Consider the following 19,466-nt stretch of genomic DNA (forward strand, 5'->3'; position numbering starts at 1 on the left):
TCCAAAACGTGCCACCAATGCTGAACCGGTGAGACTCACTCGAACAACCGCGAAGGGGTGCAAAGCAGCCGTCCGCCATTTTTTTATCGCGGTGAATGTAAAAAGATCCACCCTTGAGGATCGGCCAGCGAGGAGGACGAAGAGCGATAGGCGAGCGATAGGTGGAGTATTTCGAAGGGTTTCGCGGAGGGTTGAAACGGGGTCTCGCTGGTGGGGTTGCTCCGCTACCACTGGAGTGGATCTGCATACGGCCACGCGCGCACGCACCCGCAAGCCGCGTGTAAATCTCGGGACGAGGAGGAGAGACAGGGCCGTCGCGAAGGGCAGAGAAAGCCGGAGAGAGAATCGTCGCGTTACTATCGACCAATCGTTGCCAGACCTGCGTACATCAGCGTGCCGCCTATAGGCCACCCCTAACCTGCCAGCCACCCTCCCCCCCCCCCGGCCATATTGTAAAATATGGATCGCGGAGGTGTACAACACCCCACCTAGACGATGGTGCGCAACCTTCTTCCACCTCGTTGCCACCCCCGCGACGTCACTGTCCGCGTTGCTTCGAATGAGAAGTACTCTCACCCTCCTCTCTTCTTGGAAATTTATCGTTTCTCTGGATTTTCTTCCACGCAGTCGTTGTGTGTAACAATCTTTCATTTTTGCGAGTGTCTTCGCGAGGTCGACGTCAATCTCGACGTTAGTCGCGGTACCATCTATGCTTTGGTTGCGATATAATTAATCGCGTTACCATTATGACGTTGACATTAATGATCTAAACGAAGCAAAAAGTGATAAAGGAACAAAGGGGACGCGTTGACGTAGTATTTATTAAATATCGCGAGGAGGGGGGGTTTCCCGGTAAGCGATCCGCTTCTAATCGTCGCTCTTTACGACACTGGTAGAAGAGGTACCGTCGCCGCTAATAGGAGCGGAGGAATTCGAGGCGACTTCCGCGTTTCGCAGGATAAAGGAAAAGTTACTGAACCGTGCACGAGGACAAGTCGACCATGCGAAGTTATGTTTCAGACCCGGCACCGTAAAACAGATATCGCGACATTAATGACTCGAGAAGTGGATTTTGCTCATTTTTCATCGTCCCCGGTGCCGCGACGAGCAGTAATTTGTCCTGGAACGTGAAAATACGAATCGTTCCGCGATACAGCCCTGCTAAGGATTCTCCCCACCCCGTGCGATTCTACTCTATCCCATTTTTCATCCCATTCGGTTGTTCCTCTTCGATCGCTTAAAAGGAGGATGGCACATTTTTTTTTTTTCATCGATCCATCTATTTTCGATTATCGATGATTTTTGGCCGTCGCGCGTTGTCAACGGCGCTTGGGAGGCGTCGAACGAAGAGAAGGAAGGCGGACGCGGTAGATGGAGAGAGGGGAAGAGGAATTCACGCCATTTTTCTCGCTACGTGAAATTTACGACGGCTGGCGTCGCTCCAGACTCGTAATTCCGCCTTTGAAATAAACATCCGGATGAGATATCGCGATCTTATCGGATCGAAGAAGCTATCGGGCCGACATCGACTCGGTACGTAATAAAGTTATCCCGGCTGGTTATGCATGCCCAGCATGGGAAAACAGGTTTGCGCGCCATATAATTCCACCTTGGGCACAATGGGCGAATTACATTGTACCGTTTCGTTGCATAATACCAGCTTCGACGCTTTAGCAAATTCTCATCAATTAGTGGCGCATTTATAATGCAACGCCGCATCAGCCGCTTCCTTCCTCTAATATGGAGCGAATAATTTCACCCCCTAACCGCGTCCCGAGCAAAACAAATCGTGTTTCGCGGAGTCGTCGATTTTTCACGACTCATCGCCTCCTGAAACCGCGACCGCTCGACCTACAAATTTCCTTTCACGACTCGGTTCGAGCGGGTGAAAAAATTCGCCTGCCCCAAATTGCACAATCGAAAAGGGAAAAAGAGGTAACGAGCATTTCCCGATCGTTCCGAGCGTTGCGTTCGAACGGGGGTAAAAACGTTTTCGTCGGGCCCCGTTCGATTCCCGTTCCATCGGTTGGCCAGTGGCCGTTCGCGAGCGATTACCGCTCTCGCCACCGTATAAATGCACGGGAGAGATGCACGTGCTGCGAATTACGCAGATGCACCGGGCAGGTCACTTAGCCGGGGGGCCTCGATGCATACGAGCGCATCATCTTGCACGTACCCTCACGCACGCCTGCGCTCATACAACGACGACAATTTTCACGTTTGCACGCGGCGCACGTGCAACACCGCGCGTTTATCTTCGGGCATCTTTTACCTCGAATTTCGATCGTAGATCTCCGTACACGTCCGACGTCATTTCCGTACGCCGCGTTCTTATCTAATCGACGAGCCTTTCGATTTCGTTCGCTGTTTCTTAAATAACGCGCAGATTACTTATTATTCAGGACTCCTTGAATTCGAGCAAAGTCAACATTCTCGAGAAAGAAAATCGTCGCGTCTGTAACCGGTTTTTAATCGCCGGACAACGGATCGGTGTAGCTGCGAATCGTCATCGATTCCAGCTACAGCCGTCAACCGCGTAATGGCGTAATGCAACGCGTGTGCACGTCCGCGTCCGCGGTGCGTGCACGCCGGTGGCTGTTGAAACGAGACGGTGGCATTTTTGCGACGATCGACCGCGTGTGGGGGCGTCTTTTGATCCTCGCCGCCGCTTCGACTCTTAACGCAAACGCACGAACGTGAGCGCGTCCACCGTAAACCCCTTGGACGAGCCCTTCGATTCGCCTCCTCGCAATTCAAATGAACCCCATCTCTTCGAGGCATCGACCAGAGAAAAATGAAGCAATTTCCTGAACAAAGTTGCGCGATGAATCATTCGTTCGGAACGACCGACTGCGCAACTCCGTTTAAAAGCAACTCCCGCGGATTGAACGGGATCCTCGCAAGAAACTCCTCGTTTCACAGTGGGCATCAGCGAAAGCGCATATTCCTCGACTGATTTGCCGCAAGAAGCGTGTTACGTAAGGCGCGCCGAAAAAAGAAGCTAATTACACGCAGACGGAGGGTACGAGGCGGTGGATCTTGGCCAACAAATGAGGCAAATGTCAAGCCCGGACACCTAACCGCATAATCCAACAAATCGCAGAGACGGATCGTTCGATTGCAACACTTCCCGCCGCCTTTATCCCCGAACGCAACTCTCGCTTTCGCCTCTCGATTTAAAGCAATCACCGATCACCGGGGATACACGGAAACGAGCCTCTTGAAGCCGAGGGGGCAACAAAACGTTGTCGAGCGCCTTATAACCGGAGGGTTTTACCAGTCGGGCGAGCCTCCTGCGTATACAGGCTTAAACAATTAGACAGCCGGTAAAGTAACGAGATAAATCTCGATTTTCAGAGGCTAAGTGACAGCGATGACCATTAATCTGCTCGATCGCCGGAATCGCGACACCGATCTCGCCGCTCTAACGAGCAGGCATAACGCCAACCTCTTTCTCCCTTTCCTCTCCGTCTCCCGTCGTCCGCCTTCCTCTTCTTCGATCCTTCAACGCTCCGACGAGAACTTTCGGCGTTTACCATCCCCGCCTGCGAATAAATAGTAAAGCTCGCGCGAGATATTCGTCGTAACAGCGGACAGGATTCGGCTGAGAGGCTCGCCGCGCGTGGACGCGTGGGTGAACGAACCACCACTGATGCCAGCCGGTGTAAATCGTTCCGGAAAGGAGTGGGAAGGAAGAACGAGGCTGTAGAGCGGTTGATATCTGAGAGAGGACCGGTGACCGACCACCCCGCAGCCCGTATAACTCCGATAACGGCCGACCGACCACCATAAACCCTCGGTCTTTCACTCCTGGAACTGCCACCCCTGCGCGAGTATTCTTTCCCTCTCGCCTTTCAATTCCTCGTGACGGAGGACCTCTTCCGAGCTTGGCTCGATCCTTTGCTTGCACGCTGAATATTTCCTATTCGTCAATTGGCTCTACAGACGAGAGCCAATAATTTCATTTTTGCAGAGCTTCAGAGCTCGTGACTTCGCTCGCGGTAGTGAAAAGTGGATCCACCACAGTTTCGATCAACCGGGCAACGACTGAACCCAATCGACAATGTTGCCCAGAAACCGCAACACCCACCGAGGGGTGGTTCCTCGTTGAACGCAAGTCTACGCAAGACTGCGGTTTCTTTACCATGGAACATTCGAGAGTTAAGCGAGTAATTATTGCTTCGAGATAGACTGTAAAGCATCCCTCTAGAGAATAATGCGGCATTTTCGATGAATATGAAATCGATGGTTTTATAGCTAGATCAGCAAACGATTTTTCCCATGCTCCTCTTTTTTTCCTCCCTTTGCCTCGGACGTTGCATCTCCCCGGTTTCGAAGGCAGCCGGGCACGTTTATTACGGATCCCTCTGAGCCGGGTTAATAATGGATTTTCAACCCGTCCTTACCTTTACGAGAATCCTCCGTCACGTGATCGCGAGATGCCTTATAGCTGCTGTATACATACATGCGGGATAAGGGCTAGCAGCGAGCGAAATCGATTCGGAATTATTATGCCGCTTTTTGCCATTAGTTTCCCTAAATGCGCGGCCGCGCGCCCCCAGAGGGTGGAGATTTACGTTGTCGATGTCGCGAGTGCGCATGCCACCGTTCGATCATGCGATGCGCTATCCGTCGTCGGCCACCTTTGTATGGTAATCGAAAATGGAACACCGGCGGGGCCGTCCGCGGGTCCTTCAGTGAGGGACGTTGAAAATTACCAACGCACGCGGCGACGCGCCACCATAGGATCGCGGTTGCACGGGTGGGTCGATCATTTTTCTAGTTTTTATCGGGTGGAAATCGAGCCGGGGAGAGACGAGATTGGACAGCGTAACGAGACGGCACGCCATTCGCGAGTGCCGTTGCAGACGAGAGAGCGCGCGTAGAAGAGATCTGTACCGAGCGTCCGCGGATGGGCGGAGCGCGTACCAAGGACTTTGCATACTCGATGAGCACTCGAGGTGGAGGCGGTGATGTAGTTTGCATACGGTTACGGTGGTGCAGCCTCTCCATTGGTCCAGAATCATCTCGCTGCATCTCCCTACCTCGCTCTCCTCGCACTCTTTCGCTCCCACTAGCTTCTCCTCCCCCTTTGATGCATCTCGTCGTCTTTTCAGCGCACTCGCGACTCGCCGTCTGACTAGCGACGGGTTTAAGCTACTTCCGCGATCGCGCTCTGGACGCGAACTTCCTCTCACATCTCCAAACGATATCACATGCGCTTTTGCGCTGTTATAGTATTTTCTGATCTTGGTAGCGCTTTCTGCTCGTTTCTAAGACAGTGACTGGAATCAATCTGCTTGGAATACAATCTATCTATAGAAACTCTCGCACGATTTGTCTCGACAAATGTCTCGAGCATCTGAAATCCAATTAACCACTCCTTACATCGAGAGCATCAGGCGACGCTGCATTGACGATGATTTCCAGAAACGAAACATCGAGGCACGTTTGCTCGCGATCCGTTCGTGGCCATCGCGGCAGCCGCCGGTCGGATAACATGTCATCGAAACGAGCCGAGCCGCGGAGAAGGCGGGATACCGGGATAAATACGAAATCGATGATAAACTGGCCGGTCCGTAGGCGGGCTCGTGGTAGGGATAGAACGACACCTCCTTAGAGTCGGAATAGCCCCGTATATACACCGACCTATCGTAGCTCGTACGGGTTCTCAAGCTACTTTTTGCTTCCCACGGTCGTTCTGGTCCTCGCGGTCGTCGCTGCTTCTGCGATTGCAGTCGGCGCATTCCGCCGCGCAAATCGCCACGCGTTTTCCCCGCTACGCACAACAACCTTCCCCTATCGTAGCCACGGAACGAGCGTTGATTTTGCGCTTACGCAGCCTGGTCCGGTGTGTGTAATTGCCGGGCAGCCTCTCCGCGCCGGGTAAAAACCGTCTCGAGGTCTTGGAATTCGTTTCGATTAGAGAAGGATTTACCGTTCAATCCGTCGATCGAACGATTTTTCCCCTGTGCTTTAACGCTGCGCTTTAAATCGGGGACGTTCTGTTAGTCTAAACGAGTCCGGCACCCTCCTCCTGTATTCGATTTTCGAGCAAAGAACGACGAGCGAGCGTGTGGCTGCTCTTAAGTGCACGCTTGCAGAGGGTATCCTGAGCCGGACACAGATGTATTAAGGAGTTTAGAATCGCTTCCTGTAGTTTGTCATTCGCTCCTGGAATCTATCGCTTTCCCTCGCGATAAAGCGGCGCTCCGCGGCCCCCGCTGCGGAACGAAACAGCGAAAATATACGTCCACGATCGCTTCTATCGCCGGTGTATCCTACGCGCGCGTCAGACGCGCGAGTCGTCCCGAGGAGAGCCAGGCTGAACGACAAATTCGATTGCACACGACGCGATCGTTCGAATTAGAAAATCGGCGCGCGCTGTTAGCGATGGATAGAGTCATAAAACAACCCCCGCCACCAGATTATAGGACGTCGAACGGTCGATCGACGAGGAACTTGCCGCTCGTATGCATAGTTGGAGCAATCAAAAAGCGCAATGCTCGCCGTATTGATCGGCCACGCGCGAGCAGCCGTCGATAAATCCAGGGGATCGCAAACAAAAATGTTCCCATCGCAGCCCCGTTTTTCCGTCATTAAAATATTTGCATTCCCTCTGGCTGTGCCTCTCGATGCTTATCTTCCACCGTGATGTTAAATTACGGGCGTATCATCGAATCGATTCGCATTATTCGACGGGTCAACGTCCGTTTCCTCTCGTGCCTCTTTCTCTCTCTCTCTCCGTCTCTCTCTCTCTCTCTCTCTCTTCCTCTGTGCCTCGTCGAGGTTCGTAATTCTCCAGGAATAAGACGAGCGGACGAAAAAAGAGAAAGCAAAGGAGGGACCGGGATGGTTGACAGAAGTTACCGGGGCGAGAGGGAGCGAGAAAGAGAGAGAAGGTAGGAGAGAAGGGGTTAGGCGGCGGGGCGCACCGCTAGGTCGAAAAAACGACCCGGCCGCTTGGGCCCTTTGCCTTACAATTAGGGAGACCCACGAGTCTACGGGATATATTAAATAATTTATAATTGTTTTGCCCCGCTCGGTGATACACGTCGGCGAGTCGTTTACACAGCGAGGTACAGGTAAGCCTTTTTGCCCTATCCGGCTCGCAGGGTGAGCCTTGACAATGATAGATAGCCGGATTCGCGATTATGAAGTCACGATCGCGTTATCGCGGACGTTGGCTACCCTCGATTCGAGTCAATTGCCCAGTGATACGCCGCGGTTCAGGCTGGTCGATCTTGGGAACGATGCGAAGATCGTACCCGCGGATCGGTAAACGCGTTCAGCGGCTCGTCGACCAGTCAGTCGATCAGTCACGTCCTGTTCCTTTGGAAATTTCATTCTTCCGATCCAGCTTGTAACCGACATATTCTAACGCCTCTCCATTATGGAGCGACTATTGTAAAATCGTGATACCAGAGATCGAGCGTTACGCTCCGATACGGACAAAAGCCAGAGCCGTGGCCTTTATCGGCAGCGTCGAACAGGTTTTGTTAGGGAAAGTACATAAATAACCACCTCCTGGTTTAGACGGTTTTTGCGGGTGCTTTTAAATGTCATACGGAAACGTATGCCTTCGAATTCGCGGCGAAATCACCGGGTTTCAGGGAGCAGCGCCGTGCCAGAGGGATTATATTCAGGCCAGATCACAGCTACGCCACGGGTTCATAAATCAGAGGCCTTTACTGTTCACGTGCCCCGGTTGCCTCGGTTTCACCGTTTTATTACGTCAACCGTTGCTTTTCTGGCGGCTGCGAACATATTGTTACAGGGCGAGCGTGCGCTCGGGTATTTCGCGCCTCTGCGCTCCGTTTCGCGTCGCGAAAATGAGGAATGGCCAAGGAGCGAATGTTGAATTTCGCGCGTTGCTGCATACTTTTACGACGAGAGTGAAAAGTGAGAGCAAGAGCGACTCGCTGGCTACGAGTTTCGCTCGTTTACGAGCTGGAGAGATCCGAGACGCTCGAAAAACGATTCCTTCGAACCCATCCAGCCTACAAACAGGAACGAATTCACGATTAACCGACGCGAGAATGATCGAGATCGCCGCGTCGCTTCGAGCCATTCATCGACCCTGTCGCTCTTCTTTCACGTCCTCCGTCGATCTACTTATTTGCTTGTGCTTGTGCGCGTGTGTGCGTGCCACGGGGGTAGGTAGAGGCGACACCAACTAAAATTCCATCGGCATGTCCATCCATACATATCGATGAGAGAACGCGATTTCAGCGTCGGCGAAGAGGAGCCGAGAGGTGGTGTCGTCGCTACAAGCTAAAAGATGTATCCAGCCGGGATGGGCAAGAAGGGCCGATTTCTTCGCGCAAGAAGGACCACGGGGATTGCGGAGCGGCTGACTCCTTGCGTCAAGGATGACGTATGGCTACGCGATCGACCGGGTACTCCTGCGAACCGTTCTCGCCCTCGTTTTGTCCCCTACGCTTCCGCAATCCCGGCAAAAAATCGTTCCTTCCTCCGTTCCATTTCTGAACGGTGTCGCGCACGCATCCGTGTCGCGGACATCGGAAGGGGTAAAGCGTCGCGGAGTGCTCCGTGAAATCTAAGAATCTAAAGAAAATTACAAAGCCTATCTCCCACGTTCGAGAACGCTTCGATCCACCGCCGCGACCACCCGCGCAAGAACTTAATTGAAATACCCTATGCGAAAGAAACGATCGAACGTCCAGCGGAACTTCCACGGAATACATATCGGCAACATGGAACCGAGCAAAGTACCATGAACTGATCGCCACGATAAACTCCGTCGCGGCGCGCAGCGTCCGCTCGCAGAGATTATTCTCCCGATCGACTAGGCTCGAGGTGTATACGCGCACACGGAGGCGAACGCGCGTCCGTACACGCGCGCTCCAGCCTCCGTGGCGAACCTATACGAGCGCCGGGACTCGCCGGGATTGTAAAATTATGCAGCAGCTACCGTCGGCGGAGGGGACACCTGACAACCCGTTTAACCTCGCGGTCGCCTCTCATTTATGACAAAAAGAGAAGCTTAGCCAGCAGTATGGCGTTCACGGGTTATTAAAGATGGCGGCTACGCGACCGTGTACGCGCGCGGACCCGTTTCTTGCGATCGCGCTCGCCTTCCGCGCCGCGTACGCTCCTATCGTCCATTTGAATCCGCTTTCGTACGGATTTTTATTGTTTCCAGTTTTTCAAACATTCTGTCGTCCACCAAAGTATCGGTGGTGTCTCGTAATTCTTAAGAAAGATATGATTGGAATCGCTTGCGCTTACCACTTCGTGGCGAGTAAACGTTCGTAGTCTGAGCGATTTCACGAAGAAAATATAGGAAGATATCGCTAAGATCGTAAGTAAAAAAAGTCTGTCGATGATCGCAGGGGTCTCTGAAGCGATCGTACCGAATCAGACACCTACGCGTGACCCATGGCGAGGCAATTAATTAGGGGCAAACAGAAAAATCGGTCGGACGTAACCATTGGGTGGCAGGGATTATCTTCGATCTAGCGGACGCTTCCTTCCCTCCGTTGTCGGTGGATTAAGGTGCCTCGCGAGGACAAGGAGGAAAGTGGCGCGGGGCGGCGAGAGAAAGAAGCCACGGGAACGAGTGGCAGTGAAAAGGGGGCGGCATTCGGTAGGCCTCGTGCCTCGCGTTCCATCCGACGTCTCGTCTCGTCGAAACGCATGCACGTCCGACGTCCGACGTCCGATGTATATAATTTATGAAGTATCTGCATTCCCGGCAATGATAAATCAACCCGCCACCCCGGCAGGAGCCGCGAGCATCTGAGGCGCTCAGCCGCGGAGAACCGTCCCGTGCAAATACTATACGCCTTCTCCCCGTGAAACTTTTCAGTTTCGCTCCGCGGTCAGCCGTTCGTCTTAGAGTTCGCGTAACCTTTTTTTCTGCCTCGACTAAAGCCGCGAAATTGCGGTTCGAATGGCTGAGCTCGTTCGAGAGCATCGAGAGGAATATTTGATTTCGTTAGAAATGTCTTTGGGGAATTTTCACGGGAACGAAGGATTCGAATGGTTCTAAGTTTGACCCAAACAACGGTTGTTATTAATTTACCGAAAGCCATCGACCGTCCCGAGAGAAGATCCTCCGCAAACAATCCTATCAAACCCGACAAACGACACACGCCACTCCACGGGGCCTCCAAAAAAGGCCGTGGCAATCAAAGGAGCGTGAGAGACTGGGCCGTCGAAGTCGCTCGCTCGAGTTTCCAGGTAACGAGCGCAGTGCCAGTTTCGTCCCGCCGACGATGGACCCCGCGACGAAAAGAAACCGATCCTCCTCGTCCGCGTCGAGCTCGTAGCGCTATTCCTGAAAGGACGAACGGCGCGGACGCTGCTGTTGCTGGTGCCGCCGCTGTTCGATCCGTTCGCAATGGCTGCCGGTATAATTGAGCTACAAATTCCACGGTGATCAACCGGTCGCGCTGCGTCTCATACGAAATCAGACGAAACGGTCCCCGTTCCCGGGGCCCCGGTAACAATCGGGCCTGGTCCACGATCGAGGGATACCCGCCGATTCAAACGAACCGCCGTCGCGGCATTCCATCGGCGCAAAAACTGGGCACATGCGTGGTCACGTACTGCCGCGCAACGCCGCGCAACAACGTGCACCTGATACGTATTCATATACGCGCTGCTTCTCGATTCGGCTCTCGAAAGAACAGGACGACTCGTCTGGGTGTATAGAAGGGGAGGAGGGTGGGTAGGGTGCTCGTAGGGACGTTGCCGTTCCTTTGATTGCGCCTCGTCTGTTTCTGGACCGACGCTTACGATGGGATTGAGACGAGCCGCCAACAGTTGCGGGGCCAGTTTAACCTTTTAATGATCGACGGGACTTTGAGGTTCTGGATTTGGGGACCGATCGACGATGCTATTCGGGAGCATCGCGAATTGCCGATACAAAATTCTTGTCCCGAACGAGAGGACGGAATTGTCGAGAGGTAACGACTACATCTCGCTGGGCTCGTGCTGCTCGAGGAAGCGGTACGATATCCTCGAGCTGGCGTGGCAGAAGGCAGAGATCGAAAGCGAGCGAAAATCAACGGTAGCAAAGCAGAAACGGGCTGATTCGACGTGGAGCACCGTCTGAGAGAAGAAGAAGGCAGCGTGCGCTGCGGGCAAAACCTACGCGACGCGAACCCGATACGGGCATTTCTGCCGCTACTGAATCAAAGACTTCTCGTGAAAATACCAGGCATAGCGACGAATCCACGGACGCGGCCGTGAGCGTCCTCCTTGCCACGCACGCCAGCGGCGACGTCCTGGCCTCTCCTGGTGTCTCAGGATGCAGTCGTTGCGACTGCAACGCGGCCCGCTTAGCCGCGTGCACCGGCCTGGACCGGCCAGCCATGAGTGAGCTGAGTTGATACGATTGTTTTTACGGGCGCACCCAGTAAGCAAGAAACTGTCCTTCGGCAGTGACGCTCACCGCTTCCTTCGACATTTAAATCGCTATCACTTGGCTGAAACTCGAGGATCGACGCTGATCGAGGAGTCGAGGAATTGGAGCGAGAAACGACCGATTCGTTTTTTCGAAATTTGAATAGCAAGGTAGCTTCCAGTATTCGATGGATCGTTAGACGATCTTCCATGTTATTCTCGAATAAATTACGACCATGGAAACACCTGGATACGAAGAGCAGAAGAGATTACGCAGAGAAATCGAGATTCGTCGAAGGATTCGAACGATCTGCCGATGAACGATGGCCGTCTCGAGCGGTACCAGAGGGAAGCGGAGGTCGCAGCCATGTGAACCACTGGCGCGCGAGCGAGTTGGCGGGAACGCAGCTGCCGCTTCGCCGTCGGTGGACAAGTTTGAGCGCTTCGTTGTCTTCTTGAATTGCACATATTTATGCGCGCTACGTAATGTCCCGATACCCGATGGCTCTTTGATCCGTATCCGGCGCGGCGTCGTCTATTCCAAAATCGATCGATCCGCGTGCGCGTCGTTGAATAGAAATCCCCGGTTATAAACCCCCGTCCGTGTCAGCCCGTACCCACCGCACCTATCCGAGGCCACCGTTCGATCTTGCTATACGTCCGTCATTCGCGATAACCTAGTGAATTATTCCGACTCGTCCCGGTTCCATCTCCCGATCGGCCATCTCCGCCGCGGTGACCGTCGCGATTTCATTGATCCCCGATGACGTAAATCGTCGAGGGAACACGCCCACTCCGCTCGTGGGTCGTCGCAATCAACGATTTTTCCTCCCGTCGAGCCCGCGACATCGCCGTTGCCTGTTTGAAATGTACATCAATTTCTTGTATCCGATCGCCGGATCACCGTTCCTGGTACGCGCGGCGTTGCGAGGCGTTCTCGATCGATCGCGATACATTCCCCGAGTCGGAAAGTTATGGTATCGGGGCCGCTCGTAATTCCCGGGCTAGCCGACAGCCTTCCCCCGATATATCTCTGGATACAGATCGCGCGACCCAGGTCGAATCGTCAGCAGCTAGTTACCCGCGTGTACGTAGAAGCGCGAGACGGAGCGGCGCGCGTGCTGCCCGCGGACCGATCGACGAACCACCACCGGTGGTGGCCACTCCGTCCTCTCCCTTTCTCGCGATGAAAAGGGTCGAACCAGGCTGATGGAGAGAGAGAGAGAGAGGGAAAGGGGGAGAGGGGACGTGTCGCGTCTGTTGGAGACCGAGAGAGCCAGAAGAAGCGACGAGCCCAGAAACCCAGGTGCGAACGGAATGCAGTCCAATCCATTCGTGGAATCCGATCTTGCTTTAGTAAATCCCAGCCGGTGGAAAAAGCACGCGGAATAATGCGGGCCCGAGCAGCGAGCGTCGGCAAAGAGCAGCGAGAACACGAAATTGTCGTCGAAACGGCCGGTGGAACGGCTCCGCTCCGCTTTTCGGTTGATCCTCGTTGGGACTCGGTGAGCCTCGCCTCATCTTTCGGGCCCGTCCCTCGTGATCGCGAATGGAGAACGCCCGTGAGAAGGGGGAGGCGCGCGGCGATAATGCGATTCCGGTCCCACCGCGCGTATGTGGGATACGCTCGTTTTTGCCCGGCGAAAGAGCCGGGGCTGCGTCGATTTTTATTAATGACTCTCGCAAATTGCCGCCGCGGGCCGATACAGAGATCGCGAACGTTTCACGATTTTTTTGCGCCCACCCTCCCTCCCCCTCGATCCTTCTTCTAATAACTTTCCAATGATATTCGTTCGCGCCTAATCGGAACTTCCTCGAAGCGTATACGTCGCGGGCAGCTGCTCGAGCCCGTCCAAATGTGGCCGAGGATAACCGTCTCAAAAAGTAGCGCAGTTGGTGCGCGCAGGCTTGCAACAAACGCAGAAGCATGCGAGGAATCGGTGTTACGCTGCAGGGGGGCGCGCGACGATATAGGCCGCTGTTTATCGCAATCGTCAGTTCCACTGAAAACGACGCGCCAAAAGCGGGTGATCGGCGGGAGAGCAAACGCGACAGCCGGGCGTAGCCGTCGTCCAGGCGATGGATTCATGACACCGGTCGGACAGGCCTGGGCATTAAGATTTTTCCCGGAAGCGGCGATCTAATCGCGGCGGGCGAGAAGAAAAATGGCTCGGTCGCGATTTCCCCTCGTCCATCACCATCTCGCTAGGTTCGGTACGCGGTAGCGTTTCAACTGTTCCGAGAGAGCTCGTACCCGGGGACGACAGGCTACGCTCCGCTCGCATACCTACAACGCGAACAATTTGTAGTCCCAGCCGGGATAAAAAGGGACCAATTAAGAGAAACTCCGGGGGGACAGGGCGGATCCGTTGGAGAACCGGGGGCCGCTCTCCGCTCGGCCGTAAGCGCGGGGCTTTTTTCGCCCCGCAGAACCGCGGGCCAACCGCGTTTTAATGTACGATCTCGCGTTTAGACAGGTGCGGGAATCGCGAGACCGGCTGCCCGGGACGGTAACCAGCGCGCGCGAATTATACTGTCACGCCGCGTTAACGTCACCCATTTTCTGCGCCCCATTCGTGCACGCTTGGTTACGAGCCGCTAATGAGCCGCGGCTCCTCTCCCTCTCTCTCTCTCTCTCGCCGCGCCGCCGTGCTTTGTTGAATTTCACGATCGTAAAAATGACGGCTTCATGCCTCGACCTTCGGTTTTTACGCACCTGCAACACCCGACCCTCTCTCGAATTTTCTACGCCCTCGATATAAACGCGCCTACGGACGCGTTCGGAGTGGAAGGCCAGGAATGGAAGAGCCGAACCGGGCGAAGGTTCGAATACCCGGTGCGTCGTCGAGCTTACCGCGAAGGGGTCGCCAGGGTGGTGGGTGTCGCTCGACGACGTTTTATTTTACCGGGGCGAGCGTGGCGGATGCGCGCACCGTGCATTTGCATGGTGCAATATCGTACGTTCTTAGGCGGCCAATTACGCGAGTCGATTCTGGGACCGATAGGAAGCGGAGTCGAGGGGCCCCACCGAACGAGACGCCGCACGAGCGGTTACGACGGGGCCTCCTCCTTCTTCCTCCCTTCTACTCCTCTCCACTCCTCCCCTCTGACCACCCTTTGGCCCGTCGCGCCGTTTCCATGATACATTGCGAACGCGCACGCTAGCCCACCGATGCTCCATATGTTCTCCCTTCGGTTCGCGCGAGGCCGAACCGTACCGGGAGAAAGGTTAACCTCCTGGACGTGGGACTGGGACAGGGATAGAGATCGGTGCCGTCTGGGTATCATTAGCATAGAGAGGCAGGAAGCGCAATTTTCGCAGCGCACGCGAGCTGTTTAACGTCACGACGTGCTAACCCGCGCGTCCTTGAGAATTCGTTCACCCAGGGGGATGATTCGCGGGCGCAACCGTCGCGAGACAGATGGACGCGGGGATCGCGCGGACGCGATTGGAAAATGATTTCGCCGTTCACCAGGATTAATTAACCGCGTAGGATATGATTTAATATTTAAATGACGTCTACCGCGGCTTATCGATATACGGCTGGTGTACAGACAGAAAACGATATTTGCCTAATAATCCCGGCGAGCAGACAATGGGCCACTGGTAACGAGCGAACTGCGTAATCTATACGGTGGATCGTTAGCATAGCCAGGAAGCACGAATTTCGAACGGCGCACGCGAGTACCGGAGCAATTATATGGATTGTATAAAAATATATATAATTATTCCAGTTATCCGAGCATCTCGATACGCTATCGCAGCGAACGATCCGCGGGATCTTTCGGGTTGAACGGCGATCATGTGGGCTCGGAACACACCAGAGCCGAGAAGGATGTTCGCCTCTGGCTGGCGTTTTGAATTAATTAAAACGGAGACCCCGGGGCGATTATGAATCGTTATGGTCGTGATTAAAGGTGCGATGCACTGTCTAACCACCTTAAATATGGAATTTAGGAAGGTGAAGCATTCGCTGATTCAATTAGAATTATAGAATCATCCTGTGGAAACTCGAGGAACTGCCGGAGCATTCAAGGAGCCCCTACGCCCGGGAATAAAATGGAAGATTTACTTAAATATAAAGATGGCAAAGGCTTGAGTAACCGCCGCGCGTAGACGGTGACACAACAATGGACGCTCGGAGAAAAGAAACCAGCAGAAAGAGGAGAGAAAAAAGGAAAGAAAAAGAAAGAAAGAGAGAGAGAGAGAGAGAGAGAGAGAGAGAGAGAGAGGAGGGGAGGGAAAAGAAACACAGCACAGAAGGGACTGGCGAGGAGGGAGGTCGAGGTTGGGAAGGAAGGGATCCCGTGAGATAATCGGCATCAACGAAGCAGGAAGCGCAATTTTCGTGGCGCACGCGAGCCCTATAGGCATATTTAAACAGCGTTCACCGCATCGCGAGAGGGTGCCTCGTAATGGGTATCCCTCTTGGTTCTGGTTTGTGAATTGAAATTGCTCTCGCCTCTCTCCACCTCCCCCGCAACGCGTATCCCCGTATTCGCGATGTTAAATCCTAGGTTAAGCTATATTTCGCCCGGGAGATACGTGCGAGCTGACGCGCGCGCGGAACCGTCGCTGTAATTATTTTGTATGAACGCGTAAGTGTGTAATTATTACGTATGAACGCGCCGTAAATATTTATGACGTATGCAGACGAGCGTTCCCGCTTATTAGTGTAACTGTACGGTGTTCAGTAACTCGCGAACGGGTCGAGGGAATTTCCTTTCTTTTCGATCCGTGGCAGTAAAAAATTTATGCGAATCTCATACTTTGGGAAATCATCGTGACTAATTACCGTGTCATCATTGAAATTACGAATCCATTACGCGGCAACGCGGGGAGGGGGGTGGGGGAGAAGTTCGATTTTTCTACCGACGATCCCGTCTACCGCGCAGCGCTAGTACGCGCGTTCGTGTCCCGAGACGATCGCGGGCAAGCCGCACGAGCTCCGTATCGATCCGGATCTTCTCGCGGACCAACCACGCACCAACGGATACACCACCCTGGATACTTCACGTCTGGCTGTCATTCGCATTATACGCTCTCAGATGCATCAGCCACGCCGCCGCTGGGAAACTCGAGGGGGGGCGCGCGTTCCGCGGCTGCCCTCCGGTTACATCGCCACGGGCAGATCTGAAATCGCTATTGCAGTCAACGAGGTGCTTACCGTTTCGCAGCGGGAGTAAACGGTCTGCTTAAGGTACACGTACGACCTGCACGAGGAGCGAACGAGTAACGTAACGCGTAGATAAGATCCTCCGCGAACATCCAGAAGAAGAAGAAGAAGAAGAAGAAGAAGAAGACGACGACGACGACGAAGAAGAAGAAAGAGAAAAAGAAGAAGCAAAAGAAGAAGAAGAAGCAGCAGCAGCGGCAGCAGAAGAAGGAGAGGAAGAAAGGGGAGAATGAAACGGAGAGGCGGTCAGGAGGGACTGTTAAGGGGAACGAGGACGCGTGGTCAGACAGAGTGAGAGAGAGTGAGAAAGAGAGAGAGAGAGAGGAAGAGGTGGGTCACGGTGGAGGCGAAACGTATGCAGGAACAACGTAAGGCCCCTAACGTTAACCCGAGCAGGCAGGCTCGATTCCTCTCGATGCCTCCGCGGCCTGGCGGGTGTAATTGGCCGAGGCCAACGGAGATCCTATCGGGGCCCTGTGAATCGAGATCCTCGCACCCGCGACTACACACACGCCTCGAGGATCGCACGGCCGCACCCGGTACGCGCGTTCGCGGATAGACGGGATCGATCGCGACCCTCTATTAGACTACCTGCTCGGGCAACCGATTTTTCCTACCGTCCCCGCGATCGTGCAGGCATTTGTCAATTTAGATCGCGACTCGGATCGAATTCGAGCCCATCGTACGATAATAGTCGGGTGGCGAGTGTTAAGAGTAAAAAGGGAACCCGGGAGGAGCGAGAAATATTCGAGAGTAGCGCGAGCCCCGGGAAGCATTCGAGCCAGGGAAAGTCGTAACCGTCTCAGATTCCGATGCCACCCACCGGGTAAACCGATAGCATGCACCGTCGTGTAGACAATAGTAATACCGGGCGTGCAATGGGTCAATGAGGTGCTTGTTATGGGGAACACGAAATACTTTGCATACCCCATAGATATTCATCGGCCTGCCTGGCGTGCGCTACGGACGAGCGTGGCCGTGCCACGGTGGACGCCGCGCGGCGCATAGCACGGTGAAACTCAGGAAACGATCGCCTTTAGAAATGGAAACAGCCAATCGATATGCGCGCGGCCGCACAACAAGACGCCTCGCTATAAACGGCATTATGAAATAACCCATCGGCTTTCCCACGTGATCGTGTCCACTCGTCGTAGTTCTACTTGCGCCCGGTGAAAACGAGTTTCCAATCGAGACGAATTTCAACGAAGACGAACAGACTAGACAGTGACACACGTAGATGACGATGGAACAAGCATTTCGCGCGCAGCCAAAGAATTCCAGTCCGTTGAATTACAGCGTCGGCTGTCGGTTAAGAGTAGAGAAGGCATTCCTGAAGTTCGTGCCGGTCCCACCGTGCGGTATCACGGCCGCAAACCGCAACCCCATATTACGAATGTTTGTCGATGCGCGATAAACGCAGCCGTCGTAATTATGCACGTAATTCACTTAATTTGACGTTTCTCCTTCGTTACACGGGGCCCGTGTGTTCCGAGGTAACGAACTTTATTGGTAAGAGAGCGATTTATCGTTCTCCCCGATCTCACACGATTTCTGCACCCCGGTGCACGGTGCACGGTGCGCGTAGCCTGTTTATACGGGGACGTTCGGTTCACACCGATTTAAACAGCCGATTCGCGAATCCTGGCTTACCAAGCGAGAAAGAGAGAGAGAGAGAGAAAGAGAGAATCCACGGGCAACGATGACGACTCGTTTCAAACCGGCCCGATTTACGATATCGAACTTTATCCCCGTCGTGGAAACGAATGTCGCGGGGGAATCTCTCGATTCGTCCCTTTCCTCGGTGGCGGATATCGCGCGCGGCTCGAACGCGCGGCGTGACCGCGGAAACAACCTCGCAGCCTTCGAATTTCACACCGATGGAAATACGGCTCGCTCGTGTCCGCCACGGGATCGGTTGCCCGTGAAACGAGAATCAACGACTGCCGGAGAAAAAGAAAAGGCACGCGTTTTTCGAAACGAATCGAGACCGTGGCCGCGCGGCGTACGGATATACCTTTTCAGAATCACCGTACAGTTTCAAGAACGTTGACCCGGTTTAACGGGGCGGTCTGTTATGAATTATGAAAGGAAATTCCGATTTGAATTTGTAAATTTCTACTTCATCATTTTCCTCATCGCGGGCAGAGCGGTTTTTGAATTTTTCCACCGAGCGTCGGCTAATGTTTATTTATGCACCGTTTATGGGGAAAATGAACAGCGGCGCGCGTCTTACGACGTGAATTTCAATTGGAATAGGAGCCGTCGAACCGATGCTACCACAATAACCGGGCGTTACTCCTTCGAACCAGGCTAAAGAGGATATCAAGGAGGCAGCCGCCTGGTTATGCGCGCCAGATGAACACCCGATAAATACTGCGTTAACGTGGTGCTAAGAGGAAGTGTTATGCACTCGAATGAACTTTATTTGCGATGCACCTTCATGAACTTTAATATCCGATGTATTCGCCGCGTGGTTGCCTGTTAATTAATTTCATTTCATTTTACGCGTACCGTCTTATTATTCCTCCGCGTCCCTTCTCCCGTGCCACCTCCGTTCGACGAATTTATCGCGTTCGCACTCGATAAATCGTCTGCGTAACTCGTTTAACAAACCCGAATACGCACACACACACACACATACAATATACGTATCATCGAATCCAGTTGGAAAAAAATCGCGCGCTCCAGCGAGCATCCCCGATTCGCTTTCACGCGGCGAGCGCGATTTTAAATTTATTCAAATTTATGGCGCGGACGTACCCCGCGTTTCTCGCAACAGAGTGCCGTGCCTGGATCAATTCTCGTATTCACAACGTCTGACACAATAAAGTTCTTGATAGATCTGCTTTCCAGGGAACGAGCTATTTGGTATACAGGCTTGCGACTAATCGATTCGATCTTGTCGCATTCGAGTCG

The 19,466-nt window shown here is 53.7% G+C and overlaps 1 protein-coding gene across 1 annotated transcript in view; it reads right to left on the minus strand.

Moving 5' to 3' along the window:
* The window catches only part of Mulk (acylglycerol kinase-like protein Mulk), a 95,600-nt gene extending 77,442 nt beyond the window's left edge, over window positions 1-18,158 (minus strand). Inside the window, exon 1 of the mRNA XM_076910597.1 lies at window positions 18,153-18,158. The gene's annotated coding sequence lies outside the window, so the exon portion shown is untranslated. The remainder of the gene's footprint in view (window positions 1-18,152) is intronic.
* Window positions 18,159-19,466: the final 1,308 nt, after the last annotated feature.

The sequence above is a fragment of the Xylocopa sonorina genome, chromosome 2 (assembly GCF_050948175.1).
Source record: "Xylocopa sonorina isolate GNS202 chromosome 2, iyXylSono1_principal, whole genome shotgun sequence".
In the NCBI taxonomy this organism is placed as follows: domain Eukaryota; kingdom Metazoa; phylum Arthropoda; class Insecta; order Hymenoptera; family Apidae; genus Xylocopa; species Xylocopa sonorina.